Source organism: Hyperolius riggenbachi, chromosome 2 (assembly GCF_040937935.1).
Source record: "Hyperolius riggenbachi isolate aHypRig1 chromosome 2, aHypRig1.pri, whole genome shotgun sequence".
Taxonomy (NCBI): domain Eukaryota; kingdom Metazoa; phylum Chordata; class Amphibia; order Anura; family Hyperoliidae; genus Hyperolius; species Hyperolius riggenbachi.
In genome coordinates, this window is record NC_090647.1 from 562,542,656 (window position 1) to 562,559,457 (window position 16,802).

Below are 16,802 nucleotides of genomic sequence, written 5' to 3' on the forward strand. Positions count from 1 at the left end.
AGAATCGTGAGGCAAGAGAGTAAACGGTAATCAGGCAGAGGTTCAGCAACAGGTAGACAGATAAAGAAGTACAGGATCAGAAAGCAGAATACAAAGTCAGAGTGCTAGCCAGAGTCGTACACAAGAGATCAATACAATAGTAATATCCTAGTCTGGGTGTGACGTCCTTGGTGTCAACACCCCGGATCTAGTCTATACAAAACAATGATCACAAGAGCAATAAACCTAACTTGGTGTGAAATCCATAGCATCAACACCAGGGAACTATCTAAGGTCTGTGCGCTCACACGCAAGTATTCACGACAACAGACGAAGAAGAAATGCCAGCAGGAGGCTTTTGAAGCAGAGGAGACCTCACTGGCACGCCCCCCCTAAATCAGCCAATCCTGGGCGCCGTGGGTCTCCCCTGACGTCAGCCGACCAGCAGGTCAGCTGACGGGCTTCCTCCCTGCATAAAGTTCCCGTCTATGCGCACGCCCGCGCGCTATGGCAGTTCCCTGTACGGGAGAACGTTCCGTCCTCGGTGTCCTGCACGCTGAACGGATGGATGAGCGCCTGGAGGCAGCTGCGGCGGCGGTGCTGTTCACCGCAGCTGCCTCGGATGTTACAGTACCTCCCCTAGGCGTGGGCTCCGAACACGCACCCCCTGGCCTATCAGGATGTCTTCTATGAAACTCCATCCTAAGCTCTTCAGCATGCATGCGGAAGAGTGGTACCCAGGATCATTCTTTTGGACCATACCCTCGCCAGTGGACCAGATACTGCAAGGATTTCCACACTTGCCGGGAATCCAAGATCTTTTCTATCTCGTACTCCGGCTCTCCGTTGACCACCACAGGGGGAGGAGGAGTAGCATCCACATTCACAGCAGGTTTTAACAAAGAAGCATGGAACGTTCTAACACCTCTGAAACTGGAGGGGAGTGACACCATGTAGGTAACCTCATTAATTTTTTTAGAAACAGGATAGGGCCCAATAAATTTGGGACCCAGCTTGACAGAGGGCTGTCTCAGGGACAAGTGACGGGTGGAAATCCACACCAAGTCTCCTGGCGTGAACCTCCACTCCACCAACCGTATCTTGTCTGCTTGCTTTTTTTGAATTAAAAAGGCCCTTTTCAAATTTTGTTTCACCTTCATCCAGATGCCCTTCAAAGTTTCTGACCAATTTTCCAAGGCTGGAAAGGGTGAAGCCGCCACAGGGAGAGGTGAAAACTTGGGTGATCTCCCCGTCACAACCTGGAACGGGGAGAATCCAGATGAGGTTGACTTTAAATTGTTATGGGCAAACTCGGCATACGGCAGGAATCTGACCCAGTCAGTCTGGGCATCGGCCACATAGCACCTAAGAAACTGTTCGAGGGCTTGGTTTACCCTCTCAGTCTGGCCGTTGGTCTGCGAGTGGTAGCCGGAGGAAAATGACAACTTCATCTCCAATTGCTGGCAAAAGGCTTTCCAGAAACGAGAAGTGAACTGGACTCCCCTATCAGACACCACATCCTGGGGAATCCCATGCAGTCTAAAGATATGGAGAATAAACAACTCTGCTAATTCCTGTGCAGAGGGGAGTCCGTTCAAGGGGATGAAGTGTGGCATCTTACTGAACCTGTTGACTACCACCCAAATGACCGTTTTACCCTCGGAGAGGGGTAATTCGCCCACAAAATCCATGGACACGTGGGTCCAAGGTTCCTCGGGTATGGGAAGAGGCTGCAAGGTGCCGGCTGGCGCTCGCCTAGAAGCCTTACTGTGAGCACAAACAGCACAGCTTCCCACAAACTCCTTGCAATCAGAAGCGACGGAGAGCCACCAGACACTGCGACGCAGTAATTCCAGGCTGCAAGCCACTCCTGGGTGACCAGCATTCTTATGGGCATGGAATGCCTCTAAGATTTTAAATCTTAAATGGAGGGAGACAAAAAGAACCCCCTCTGGTTTCCCCTCGGGGGACTTCTTGTTGAAAAGGGCCCAGCTCTGAGGCCCAATCCAATTCGACCTGCGCCACAGAGGGTTCTGGGTCCTGTTCACTGGTTTCAGAAATTCAGGTCTCCTTTACTGCAATTGGAACTTGCTTCAAGCAGTGATCCTGACAATAAGGAGACCAGCTTATCAACTGTCTAGAACGCCAATTAATGTCTGGGGAATGCCTTTTTAACCAGGGCATTCCTAAGATGACCGTAGATGTGGACATCTCCAATACCAGAAATTGCATGATTTCCCTATGGAGGGTTCCCAACTGGCAAAGCAACTCAGGGGTCTGAGTGATGGTGACGGGTAGTGGTGAATCATCCACTGCCGTAATTTTAATCTGCTCCCTCAGTGGCAGTAAGGAAAAACTGAATTGATTGGCAAAGCTTGCTGACATAACATTAACAGTAGAACCCAGAATCTACGAAAGCTTCAGTAGTGTGAACTTGTCCCTCCCAAAAGATAGTACATGGTAACAACATATGTTTATTACTTAGGGGTATGTCAAGATCGCCTAGGGAAGTACCCCCAACTACACCTAGGCGATAGCGTTTTCCACCTTTTTCGGACAAGCAGCAACCATGTGTCCTTTGTCAGCACAATATAAACATAACTTCTCGGCCCGCCTTCGATTTTTCTCTATCTCTGAGAGTTTGGTCTGCCCAATTTGCATGGGCTCCTCAGCGGGTGGAGAGGAAGGCGCAGGAGTGGAGAAGGTACAGGAGGAAAACTTCCTGGATGGTTTAGCCCGAGTTTGTTTTTGATAACGCACTCGTCTATCAATCTTAATGTCTAATGAAATGGCCTCATCCAGTGTTTTGGGTACGGGGTGACCCAGCATAAGATCAGAGACAGCATCGGATAGCCCGGACAAAAAACAGTCCAAGAGTGCGTACTGCCCCCACCTGGCTGATACTGCCCATCTCCTGAACTCGGCTGCATAAACCTCGACGGACCCCTGACCCTGTCTGAGGGTTTTCAACTTCCTCTCAGATGTCACTGGTAAATCAGGGTAGTCATAAATTACGGCCATGGCTTTAAAGAACTCTACGGAGACTAGGGCTTCATGCCCTGTAGGGAGACTATATGCCCATGACTGGGAGTCTCCACACAATAGGGTCTTAATGAATGTGACCCGTTGAGCTTCAGTGCCTGAGGAAACAGGCCGCAACTCAAAATAAGACAAATGCCTATGTTTGAAATTACTGAAGTCCGAGCGGTGCCCCAAGAATTTCTCTGGAGGAGGTACCCTCGGCTCGATCACAGGGGGGGGGGGGGGGAGAGACACCCGGATATTAGGGTCTGTAAGGCGGTTAGCCGACTCAGCAAGTTGGTTAATTTGAGTCTGTTGGGCCTCCACTGTCTTCGTTAAAGAGAATCTGTATTGTTAAAATCACACAAAAGTAAACATACCAGTGTGTTAGGGGACATCTCCTATTACCCTCTGTCACAATTTCGCCGCTCCCCGCCGCATTAAAAGTAGTCAAAAATAGTTTTTAAAAGTTTGTTTGTAAACAAACAAAATGGCCACCAAAACAGGAAGTAGGTTGATGTACAGTATGTCCACACATAGAAAATACATCCATACACAAGCAGGCTGTATACAGCCTTCCTTTTGAATCTCAAGAGATCATTTGTGTGTTTCTTTCCCCCTGCAGCTCACTGAAGTTACAAGCTGATTGTTTGTTTACTCTTGCAGATAGCTCTAGCCGGTTGTCTGTAACTCTGCAGTATGTGACTCATCAGTATGTGAACAGAGGATTTATCCAGCTTGTAAAAGATAAGAGAGCAGAGAAAAGCTGGCTAATGTAAATAACACACACACACAGGGGAGTGTGCATAGAGGGGGCATGCATAGCAGATCACACTGAAGAGTTGGCAGCCTTCCAGACACAGGCTGACAAGTCTGACAGGGGAAAGATAAGCTGATTTATTACAGAGATGGTGATAGTATAAAGTGCTGCAGTAAGCCAGAGCACATTATAATGGGTTTAGGAACCTGTAGGATGGTAGAAAGCACAATGACATTTTTGTTACAGAGTCCCTTTAACGGTGACAGTTAAGACATCGACCCGTTGGCAGAGTGCCTCCATGGTACTTTTTTGGTCTGTTGTTCTGTGATGATGGGTGTCAGCACACAGAGAGTATCTGATTATTGGTGATCTGCAGTATCACCAACAATACAGATGTATACCCGATTATTAGTGATCTGCAGAATCACCAATAATACAAGTATGTCTAACCTCTGGACACCAGCAAAGTGTAAGTGATTGGGTGCAACAGTAACTTAATAATTAGACCAAACCACACCAAAGGGCTGGTGAGGTAATAACGGTACACAGGACGTGCACTAACGTACAATTTCCAGCTGGCTGGAGAGTTTAATAATAAAGAGGCTGAATCTCCCAGGGAGCGGGTGATTCAGACAATACTGCAGGCACGAGCACACCCGAGGGGCGGGTGACCCAGACTGGACAGTAGTGTGAGAGGTACAGTGGTACTATAATAACAGAAACCCCAATAGAGAGGATACAAGGCTGTACCACGGGTAAAGAGGAGTGTTCCACCAGAGGGGCTGGTGTAACTAATACCTCACCGGTGGTGAGGGCCCACTGATGAGTAGAAAGGTCAGGCAGGCAAGGTTCGGCAACAGAGAGGTCAGTATATACAAAATCGTGAGACAAGAGAGTAATCGGTGATCAGGCAGAGGTTCAGCAACAGGAAGGTACGTATCAGTATAGAATCGTGAGGCAAGAGAGTAAACGGTAATCAGGCAGAGGTTCAGCAACAGGTAGACAGATAAAGAAGTACAGAATCAGAAAGCAGAATACAAGGTCAGAGTGCTAGCCAGAGTCGTACACAAGAGATCAATACAATAGTAATATCCTAGTCTGGGTGTGACGTCCTTGGTGTCAACACCCCGGATCTAGTCTATACAAAACAATGATCACAAGAGCAATAAACCTAACTTGGTGTGAAATCCGTAGCATCAACACCAGGGAACTATCTAAGGTCTGCGCGCTCACACGCAAGTATTCACGACAACAGACGAAGAAGAAATGCCAGCAGGAGGCTTTTGAAGCAGAGGAGACCTCACTGGCACGCCCCCCTAAATCAGCCAATCCTGGGTGCCGTGGATCTCCCCTGATGTCAGCCGACCAGCAGGTCAGCTGACGGGCTTCCTCCCCGCATAAAGTTCCCGTCTATGCGCACGCCCGCGCGCTATGGCAGTCCCCTGTACGGGAGAACGTTCCGTCCTCGGTGTCCTGCACGCCGAACGGATGGATGAGCGCCTGGAGGCAGCTGCGGCGGCGGTGCTGTTCGCCGCAGCTGCCTCGGATGTTACATATAATTTATGTTCTTTTCTCTCATTTTGCTCCTGATTCTTTTTTCTTAAACTTTTTTGAAGTTGTAAAATTTGTTGGACATTATTCACTCACGTATCACACTTTCAATGTTCTTCAAGGAAGGAAGCTCTGGCAGATCTATGTCTTGCTTTATGCACCTTGACATGATATGCTGATGTTGTTATTACATGTTTGCTTATCCAATAAAATATTTTGAAAGTAAAAAATAGAGGACAATAGTAGTTGTACATCATGCATATTGAGGCTTTGCGACAGGTTGGGTAATTACAATGAGCGATTATCTATCTTTCAATCCACCTATACCAGATCAGGTGAAATTTAGGAGAAGACTTCCTAATATATGAACATATATCATTTGTTTAGGGGGACATATGATCAAATCTTGCCTTGCCATCTATCCCTGATAAGTGGGAGCTTCTGCAGATAACAACATTAGTGCACTCTTCTGTCTAGCATGAGATACATAAAAGTTTTGGTGTTCTTATGTATGTCTTCATCCATTACGAAACCTAAGAGAACTCTATGCTGTCATGCAAGATATACATTATCTGCTTCCAGAAAGCTATTGGGGGGCACTCCCAGATTAGGTGGTAGAAGGATGGCGCATGAGCCGAGCATTTAGGGCAATCTGTGGAGGCATTTGAATCAAATTTAAAGATACAGGAAGGTGTGAGGTAGGCCTGGTGCACAATGTATATCTGTGCAAGTCATTTCCTAACACAGTGGAAGACACCTCTAACTGCTTCTAGAATATTATCCCAGTCCTCGTCATCTAGGTCTAGGCCATTTCCCACCCACTTAGTTTTAGCTGGAGCTCTATATTCATCCGCCTTGTAATTCACAATCGTAGAATAAAAGTTTCTTACCATATGTTTGGTTTGACCATCTGGTCATGTCCAATATTTCAGAGGTATGGACTCTAAGGACCTCAGACCCAAATCGGGCTGGTTGGAGATACCTGAAGTGATATGATTTAGTAATTTAAAGGTCACCTCCAAGGCCCAAAAGGGAGAAGATTTCCACTCTCTAGTATTTGGCCAAGGAACACAATGTCCCTGGAGATTTACAGGTGTGAGTCAGGGATCTTGCAAATTTCTCCAAGCTGGGGGTTCACCCCTAAGGGGATATAGAATTCCAGATAACTGTCAGCATAATATCTAAGCACCCACTGCCATACCCTCCGAGCCTGATCTAGCAAAGTATTAGGTTCTGGAGAGTACCACATAACGAGCTTCAACATTTACAGTGACGAAATACACCAATATTTTTTCCCAATCTTCAGGAGTCAAGCCGGGAATATCAATCTGCCATTTCTGTAAAAGTTTGTCTATAAAGTCCTTGCCCCTAAAAGGAAAGGTAGCATAGAAAACTGTCAGTTTAGTCAACAATAAGACGTTCCAAGGTTATGGGTGGTATGGGGGTCCCTAATATCCAACATTATTATAAGAGTATACAACTCGATAGGTTATTGGATATCAGGATAGCCCCTCCCCAAAAGTTCTGGTCCAGTTATGAGAAAGAAATAATAGACTTCACACTGATAGAATCCTGGCACCCCAAAACTATCAGGAAGGTATTACAGGAGGTGTTACATCCCCTCCTTGCTCCAACCCTTCAGTCTTTTGTGGAACTTTTGGAATGGGAATATAAAAAAGAAATCTCCCTCCTAATGACGCTTGGGAATAACCCAGATTTTGGACCTGGATTGGATGAGCTCTGGTTTAAAGATACTATGTTCACCCCGACAACAACGATATCTGAGATTACAGACTCAAAACTATTGGAATTAGATAAAGAAAAGAATTTTAAATATCACCAAATAAGAAGCTTCCTTAATAAAATCAAGGGAACTATCAGTAGGCAGTTAAATCTCTTCGAAACGTGTTTTTTTATGCTACAAAGAAGGAGAAATCTATTTCCCAGCTATACATCTTTTTGGGCCAGCATTTAGACCCACCTCTCCCTTCCTTCTGTGGTAAATGGGAAAAAGAGTTTGACTTGCCACTTACCTGTCCCTGGACTGGGATAAAATATTCCAGAATATCTGGCTAACTCATAACCCTGGGTATCAGCTGGTCAACTATAAATTGGTAGCAAGATGGTATATCTCTCCTGCTCGAATGGGAAGGATGGGGGCAAAACAAGGCGATTCATGTTGGCGCTGCCATATTGACAGAGGTGTACTGAAACATATGTGGTGGACGTGCCCTAAAATACATACATTTTGGATGGATATTGAATCATTCTGTAGTAGACAGACTGGGAAAATTAATAAATTTACAGAGCAAGAAATCATTTTTGGACTAGGGAAAAGCAACAGTCTGGCCTTCCCAGCAGTAATTGTGGCAAAAAAAATAATAGCTCGTAATTGGAAAAGCCCTAATGCACCAGATTTGGGGGAATGGATTGGCGAAATGGGAAGGTTCCTGGAACTAGAGGGATGGGAGGAAGATGAAGCCACCAATAGTAAAATCTTGGATAAGTGGAGAGCATCATGGTTGGAGATTTCTGGATAGGAAGGTCGAAAGGGTCGGGGGTTGGGGGTTGGATTTAAGGGCGGAAAGAATGGAGAATGAATGAAGGTTATATGTCGGTGTGTAAGGAATTTTATATAATGTGAGGATGTCTGTACAGGTTTGAATAAATAGGAGAGAAAGTTACCTCTGAAATGTTCAGAAAGATATATTAATCAATAGCATCAATAATGTATTAATGAAGTTTGTCAATGTTAACCTATGATGATAGTTCAGCTCAACTCGGGAGCATGGCAATGAAGTGATGTACTCATAAGTTGAGCCTGTGAATAATCTGAGGTTTAAAAAAAAAAAAAAAGATTAGTCAACCTGGATTAATCTACTGCCTAGCAGTAAACCTTGACCCTCTTGCCTGCTAACCACTGTTATGAACACTGTACAGTGCCTTACTATTAATTCTTGCAGTGTAGAGAGTTAAAGGGAGGCTGCCATATTTATTTCTTTTTAAACAATGCATATTGCCTGGCTGTCCTGCTGATCCTCTGCGTTTAATACCTTTAGCCACAGCCCCTGAACAAGCATGCAGATCAGGTGCTCTGCCTAAAGTCTGTCTGGATTAGCTACATGCTTTACATGCTTGTTCCAGGTGTGTGTGATTCAGACATTACTGCAGCCAAAGAGATCAGCAGGCTAGCCAGGCTAGCGTTATTGCTTAAAAGGAAATAAATATGGAAGCCTTACTTTAGGTTGCTTTTAAAAGTAATTCCCTTCAGTCCTTTAATAATGTATCTGCTTACAAAAAAAAAAAAAAAACTGTCACCATGATCATAACGTTTTGTGTCAACTTCCCTGGGTTAGCATTGATATACATGCCAAATTTGGTATTGATATCGTGTAAGGGGACTTGGCCATCAACTGAGAAACAGGCCCCATAGACTTCAATGCAAATGGTGAATTTTGGTGGCAATATTGCTACATTTTTGCAAAGCAAAAAGCACAAATTTGTTTCAAAATAAAATTCAAGAAGTTTGCCTATTCATCCCTAAACCTGACATAGAGACATTGGCCTCAATTCATAAAGCATTACCAAATGCGGTAATGCTGAAAACAGCAGACTTTCCTGAGCACTTAGCAAAGTGTCAATTCATAAAGGCTGTTACGGCATGAAAAGCTGAAGTCACCCAGCACTGAGGTAAATTACCACCTTGGCTGTAATTACCTCCAACACGTCAGTGAATTCTCAGCAAATGTCAATTCATAAAGCCTTCAACAAGCGTTAAGCCAGACGATAATTACCGACACCTCTGGTGAGGTCTTAACAATCCAAAGTGCAGGGAGCCGAAAGTCTGAGCAGGGAGCCGAAGTCAGTGTGAGTCATCTGTGCAGGGAGCCGCAGTCTGTGTGAGTCATCTGTGCAGAGAGCCGTCTGTGTGAGTCATCTGTGCAGGGAGCCGAAGTCTGTGTGAGTCATCTGTGCAGAGAGCCGTCTGTGTGAGTCATCTGTGCAGGGAGCCGAAGTCTGTGTGAGTCATCTGTGCATGGCGCCGAAGTCTGTGTGAGTCATCTGTGCAGGGCGCCGAAGTCTGTGTGAGTCATCTGTGCAGGGCGCCAAAGTCTGTGTGAGTTATCTGTGCAGGGAGCCGAAGTCTGTGTGAGTGATCTGTGCAGAGAGCCGTCTGTGTGAGTCATCTGTGCAGGGAGCCGAAGTCTGTGTGAGTCATCCGTGCAGAGAGCCGTCTGTGGGAGTCATCTGTGCAGAGAGCCGTCTGTGTGAGTCATCTGTGCAGGGAGCTGAAGTCTGTGTGAGTCATCTGTGCAGGGTGCCGAAGTCTGTGTGAGTCATCTGTGCAGGGCGCCGAAGTCTGTGTGAGTCATCTGTGCAGGGCGCCGAAGTCTGTGTGAGTCATCTGTGCAGGGCGCCGAAGTCTGTGTGAGTTATCTGTGCAGGGAGCCGAAGTCTGAGTGATCTCTGAGCTGCTTGTCACTCACCAAATGTGCCGCTTGCCAAGAAGCTTACAATCTAATCCCTGCCATCATGCCACTAACTGTCCTCAGAGGAGCCTACAATCTAATCCCTGCCATCATGCCACTAACTGTCTTTAAAGGAGCCTACAATCTAATCCCTGCTGTGTTGGGGAAGGGGGTGGGGTTAGGAAGCTGTTAGTCTGGGGCAGCTGGTGATCAGAGGCGTTGCTAGCCCCAAAGATCAATGGCATGTGCCCCGGATCTATTTTGGGGTGCTCTGGATGTCCCTCAGGCAGAGTCAGCGGTGGTACCTCAAAGGTGGGCATGCTGGAATCTGTGGTGCATCAATCGGGGTATGCTGGGTGCTGTGGTGCCACTATGGGGGCATCCTGGGTGCTGTGATGCCTTTATGGGGAGAGCTGTGGCTCTTCTATGTGGGCATGAAGGGAGCTGTGGTGCCTCAAAGGGAGGCCCATGTGAGCATGGGAGGCAGAGCCGGATTAAGGCTAAATGGGGCCCTAAGCAAAGTAACCGATTTGGGCCCCCCATCATGTCGTAATAGAAGCAGAAGATGCAGCTGCACAGCAACATGCCGCACACACCGGGGCAGCCGAGCTACTGGTTGCTATGGGCAACAGCCCGCTTTCCTCTGTGGGTGTACAATGCAGGGAATAGCAGCGGCAAAATGCAGAGTGAGAGATGAATGGCTGGGACATTTGCACTCAGGGGCTGGGGCACCCCTGTGAAGAGGGCGCCAGATATCACAACAGCAGCACTTTCCCCCTGCATCTCCAGCCTGGCAATAGCAGAAAGCTCTGGACACCACCAAACCGGAAGCCCTTCCATAGACAGAATTACATAATCACCCCCACCACCGAACAACCCATTTTCCTCCTAAACTAGAAAGCCACCATGCAGCCTCCATCCCAGTGAATACGATAGTCCAGCAGAGAAGGCAGCCGCAGCGGGGGAGAATGACAGCACCAGATGACTCGCATTCACCTATTGCGATCCAAGCAATAGAGGTCCCATCAGACTCCTATAGAGTGCCACTGCTCTGTTACTACTACTATTACTACTTCCTACTTCCTGTCTGATCTGAGAATCAGGAAGTTCAGAGCGAGCGGCTGCACTGTAGAAGAGACAGATGGGTTTCAAATGACGGGATCTCTATCGCTTGGATCATGGATAGGTGAGTGAGCGTTTGCCATCTGCTGCTATCATTCTTGCTGCAGCTGTGGTTCTCTGTGGGAAGGGAGGGAGGAGTGGGCAGCGGCAGAGCGCACAGTACCAGGAGGGGGACCTAGGAGGAGAGCCTGGCTCTGAAGACAATCAGCAGCGCACGGCATCATTTGACAAGACAAGACAAATAACATTTATATTGCGCTTTTCTCCTGGCAGACACAAAGCGACAGAGCTGCAGCCACTAGGACGCGCCCTATAGGCAATAGCAGTGTTAGAGAGACTAGCCTAAGGTCTCCTACTGAATAGGTGCTGGCTTACTGAACAAGCAGAGCCGAGATTCGAACCCTGGTCTCCTGTGTCAGAGGCAGAGCCCTTAAAGGGACTCCGAGCAGTGCCTGTGGGTATGCCTTTAAGCATACCCACAACTAATTAATTACATCCTCACACCTACCAGCATGATGTTTGTAATTATATCCCCCTAGGTTCCTTATATTTCATTGCATTGTGCTGAATTGAGCTACCGACTTTGGAGAAAAGTCGTCCTGTATAATACAATGTAACTATGGAAAGATGCATATCATTTTGAAGCTCTCTTTCTCCTCTTTCCAATGATAGATAAACTGCCATCCTACGCCTTTTAGTTTCCGCTATTTTCGCGATCGAATTTGCCGTGGCCGTGATTTTGATCGCGAAAATAGCGAAAACGAAAAGGCATAGGGCGTCAGTTTATATATCATTGGAAAGAGGAGAAAGAGATCTTTAAAATGATATGCATCTTTCCATAGTTACTGCACTGCTCAGAGTCCCTTTAACCATTATACCACCCAGCCACCGCTGACAGGATGGCGAGGGCTGGTTTATGTGCTGATGGGGCCCCTTTGACTCTGAATGGGGCCCCAAGTGACTGCTTTTGTTGCCTGGTCAGTAATCCGGCCCTGATGGGAGGGGGTACACTAGAAGGTCAGGGAATGCTATGGGGGACTGCCAGATAACCTGCTATCAGGCTAGCCTGTTCAGCAGAAAGCCAGACCAGCCAGCACAGAATCCAGGTAACTCTGCCTAGATATGTTTAAGTGATACTGCCTATTTATGTGATATGCTACAATTTTTTTTATGTTTATTAATGGAGAGTGGGCTTCATACAACATTTTGCTGGGCAGGCCTACTTAGACCACTGTTAAGTTCATGTAAATTTGGCTTCACCCACGACCACACCCATATTGTGGCGTGTGGCCACACCCATTTCTTGGCTGCAGCACCCAAAAGTGCCCCGGATCTCTTAGGATCCTAGCAACGCCCCTGCTGGTGATAGTGGGCCTTGGGCAGTAAAAAGCACAAATCCGTCCCTGGCTATGTGGCAGATTGATACAGCTGGAGACATCTTGGGTAGCTATGAGGTAGAGCACAGGAAACAGGCCAGGGCAGGACTGTGCTATTGGATGAACAGGGAACATCATTCAGGGACAAGAGAGAGACTGGGGTTCAAGGAGAACCTCTCACACTCCACATTTTTAAATGTGTTTACTTGTATCTGCTTATAATAAACTGGCACCATTATCATATTTTTTTCTTGTTTCCTCTGTGTTGTCACCTTGTATGTCACAGGAGGACACGGATCTGGATTATGCCACTATTGCCCATCGTCCAGCCGGTGGAAGGAGGAGGAAGGAGAGAAGCAGGGAGAGGGCAGATGATGTAGAATATGCCCCAGTGAGGAGAGCTGCCCCTGACCGATCCACCACAGCTGGCCAGAAGAATGGAGACCCAGAGAACTTGTGTTACGCTACTCTGAATATGTCCCTGCCAAACACCATGCCTCTGCAACAAACTACCACTAACTCTGATTGTGTATATTCCCAAGTGGCTTCTCAGAGGACATAGACCAGACGCTTGGCAGAGGTGCGATTAATTCCAAAACTTGTTCAGGGTAAATAGCTGCTGCATATCTACAAATACACCCCCCCCCCCCAACAAAACTTTGATGCAGAATCTTTGCCTACATTCCAATCATTTCTAACCCCCTCCCCCCCTTTCTTCTTCTGGGTGACCACTATCTGATAGAGGTCAACTGGTACAATAAATTACCCTGATGTTCTTTTTTGCTTGCATACCACATATTGCCTGATGGGACACCTTCCTTACCACCATGCAGTGTACTGTAACAGTGATGGATTAAGAGTATCCTCCAGCATTGAAATCTGAAGGTTGCAGGCACCCAAAATTATATAAATAACTAGCTGGTTGCCCGGGTATGTATTTGGCTGGTGTTGGCTCCGCCCACTTTTCTAACCCTAACACACAATGACTCAATGACCTAGTTTGTGAGCTTTGCATTGTTTGGCATCAATAATTTGCATTGAAATGAAACAAATCTGATTGGCTGTGGCTCCACCCTCTTTTCTGAATTTGAACCCCAGTCACCCAATGACCAATTGTACCAGGTTTTAAGCTTGTGTCCTTAACAGTGCAAGAATGGCAGCAATTGAACATTCCCCTTGAAAAGCAATAAATGAATTTGGATTGGCTTTTGTAGGCTCCACCCTCTTTTATGAATATTAATCCCAGTCACCCAGTGACCAAATGTGCAAAGTTTGAGAACCCTACCGTTAACAGTGTAAGAATGGCTGCAGTTTACATTTTCCCAGTGAAATTTGTATTTGTCTCCGCCCACTGATGACCCAGCATTGCCTGGGTGTGTATTTGGCTGGTTTTGGCTTTGCCCACTTTTTGTAACAGTAACAGACAATTACTTAATTACTCAATGACCAAATTTGTGAGCTTTGCAGTCTTTGGCATCAATAATTTGCATTGAAATGAAACAAATCTAATTGGCTGTGTGTGACTCCACCCCCTTTTCTGAATTTGAACCCTAGTCACCCAATAAATAACTGTACCCTGTTTGGGGCTCGTGCCATTAACAGTGCAAGAATGGCAGTAATGAAATATTGCCCTTGAAAATCAATAGATTAATTTTGATTGGCTTTTGTAGGCTCCATCCACTTTTATGAATAATAGCTGATGAATCGGCGTTGCCCGGTTATGTATTTGGCTGGTGTTAGCTCCGGCCACTTTTTCTAACTCTAACACACAAATACTCAATGACCAAGTTTGTGAGCTTTGGGGTCTTTGTATTCAATAATTTGTATATTCCCATAGAAATTAAACAAATCAGATTGGCTGTTTGTGGCTCTGCCCCTCTCCGGTATTTGAACCCCAGTCACCCAATGACCAACTGTAGCAGGTTTGACGCATCTGTTATTAACAGAGCAAAAATGGAAGCAATTCAAATATTCCCCTTGAAAATCAACAGGTGATTTTTGATTGGCTATTATAGGCTCCACCCACTTCCCATAATATTAATCTCAGTCACCCATTGGCCATCTGGGCAAAGTTTGAGAACCCTGCCATTAACAGTGTAAGAATGGCTGCAGTCTATATTTTCCTAGTGAAATTTGGTTTTGACTCCGCCCACTTTTTGTAACCTTGACACACAGTCACTCAATGACCATGTTTGTGAGCTCTGGGGTCCTTGGCATCAATAATTTGTAATTTACCAGTGAGAGGAAACAAATCTGATTGGCTGTTTGCAGCTCCACCCCTTGAAAATCAACAGGTGAATTTTGATTTTCTTTTTAGGCCCCACCCACTTTTCTGAATATTAATCCCAATCACCCAGTGACCAAGTTTTAAGCTTTTGGGTTTCTGCCATCAAAATTGTGTGAATGAAAGCAATTTATCCAGTAAAGTAATCTGATTGGCTGTTTGTGGCTCCACCCCTTTAGTGGATTTGAACTCCAGCCACTTCATGACCGACTGTAGCCGGTTTGAGGCCTCTGCCATTAATAGTGTAAGAGTGGCAGCAGTTGCAATATTTCCCTTAAAAATCAATAGGTGAATTTTGATTGGCTGTTGTAGGTTCCACCCACTTTCCTGAATATTAATCCCAGTCATCTATTGACCAACTGTGTCACGCTTGAGAACCCTGCCAATAACAGAATGGCTGAAATCAATCTAACAAATCTGATTGGCTGTTTGTGGCTCCTCCCCCTTTAGTGAATTTGGACCCCAGTCACCTATCAGGTAAGAGGCCTCTGCCATTAACAGTGTAAGAATGGTAGCAATGTAAATATTCCCCTTGAAAATCAATAGGTGAAATTTGATTGACTGTTGGCTCCATCCACATTTCTGAATATTAATCCCAGTCACCCAGTGGCCCACTGTGTCAAGTTTGGGAACCCTGCCATTAACAGTGTAAGAATGGCTGCAGTTTATATTTTCCCCTGGAAAAAAATGTAGTTGTTGGCTCCGCCCACTTTTTCTAACCTTAACATACAGTCGCTCAATGACCAAGTTTATGAGCTTTGGGCTTTTGGTATCAATAATTTGTATATTCCCATTGAAATTAAACAAATCTAATTGGCTGTTTGTGGCTCCACCCCCTTTCCAAATTTGAACCCCAGTCACCCAGTGACTAACAGTACCAGGTTTGAAGCATCTGCTATTAACAGTGTAAGAATGGCAGCAATGTAAATATTCCCTTTGAAAATCAACAGGTGAATTTTAATTGGCTTGTTGTAGGCTCCACCCACTCTCTTCAATATTCATCCCATTCACCCAGTGACCAACTGTGCAAAGTTTGAGAACCCTGCCAGTAACAGTGTAAGAATGGCTGCAGTTTATATTTTCCTAGTGAACTATTTTTGGCTCCGCCCACTTTTTGTAACCTTGACACACAGTCACTCAATTACCAAGTTTGTGAGCTTTCAGGTTCCTGGCATCGAAAATGTGTGAATGGAAGCAGTTTATCCACCAAGAAAGTCTGATTGGCTGTTTGTGGCCCCGCCCCTTTAGTGAATTTAGACCCCAGTCACCTAATTACCGACTGTAGCAAGTTTGAAGCCTCTGCCATTAACAGTGTAAGAATGGCAGCAGTCTTAATATTCCCCTTGAAAATCAATAGGTGACTTTTGATTGGCTGTTGTAGGCTCCACCCACTTTCCTGAATATTAATCTCATTCACCCAGTGACCAAGTGTGCCAAGTTTGAAAACCCTGCGATTAACAGTGTAAGAATGGTTGCAGTTTACATTTTCCCATTTAAAATGAATGGCTGAAATTTGATTGGGTGTTTTATGCTCCGCCCACTTTTCCTGGCTTTGTAACCTCAGTCACCAAGTGACCAACTGTGCCAAGTGTGGGGACTCTGGCTCGATTACTGTGAGAATGGCAGCCTTTTACATTTTTTCCATTCACTTGAATGAGTGGAATCTGATTGGCTGTTTGTAGCTCCGCCCAGGTGTGCAGGGGGGACGCGAGACCCCCAGAACATATCATCCCAGGTAGTCAGGGATCTGTATACCAAGTTTCGCTCAAATCGGTCATGGCGTTTTTGCGTGACCACGGCACATACACACATATACACACACACACATACATCCGATTTTATATATATAGATTAAAATCAGATGGTGGTGGTGGTGACAGAGGGTTTAGGGCAGAGTATAAGAGGAAAGGTGATTAGACATCCCCTGGTAACATTGCAGTTAACCTCTTAGATGAGCTTTCAGCTCAAGTTTTTTGCACTTCTGCTTGTTTCTTGGTCACTGACCCACAATCTGAAGGACATCGTCACCCATGCCTAAGGCCTCTTGCACACTACACGCGATTCTGATTCAGATTCCGCTTTTTAATCGGTTATTACATCCAATTCAGATTTCGATTTGCAGTGTGCAGGGAGCAAACTGCAAATCAGAATCTGATGTAAAAACTGATTAAAAAGCGGAATCTGAATCAGAATCGCTTGCAGTGTGCAAGAGGCCTTATCCAGATCTACAGGGAGTGCAG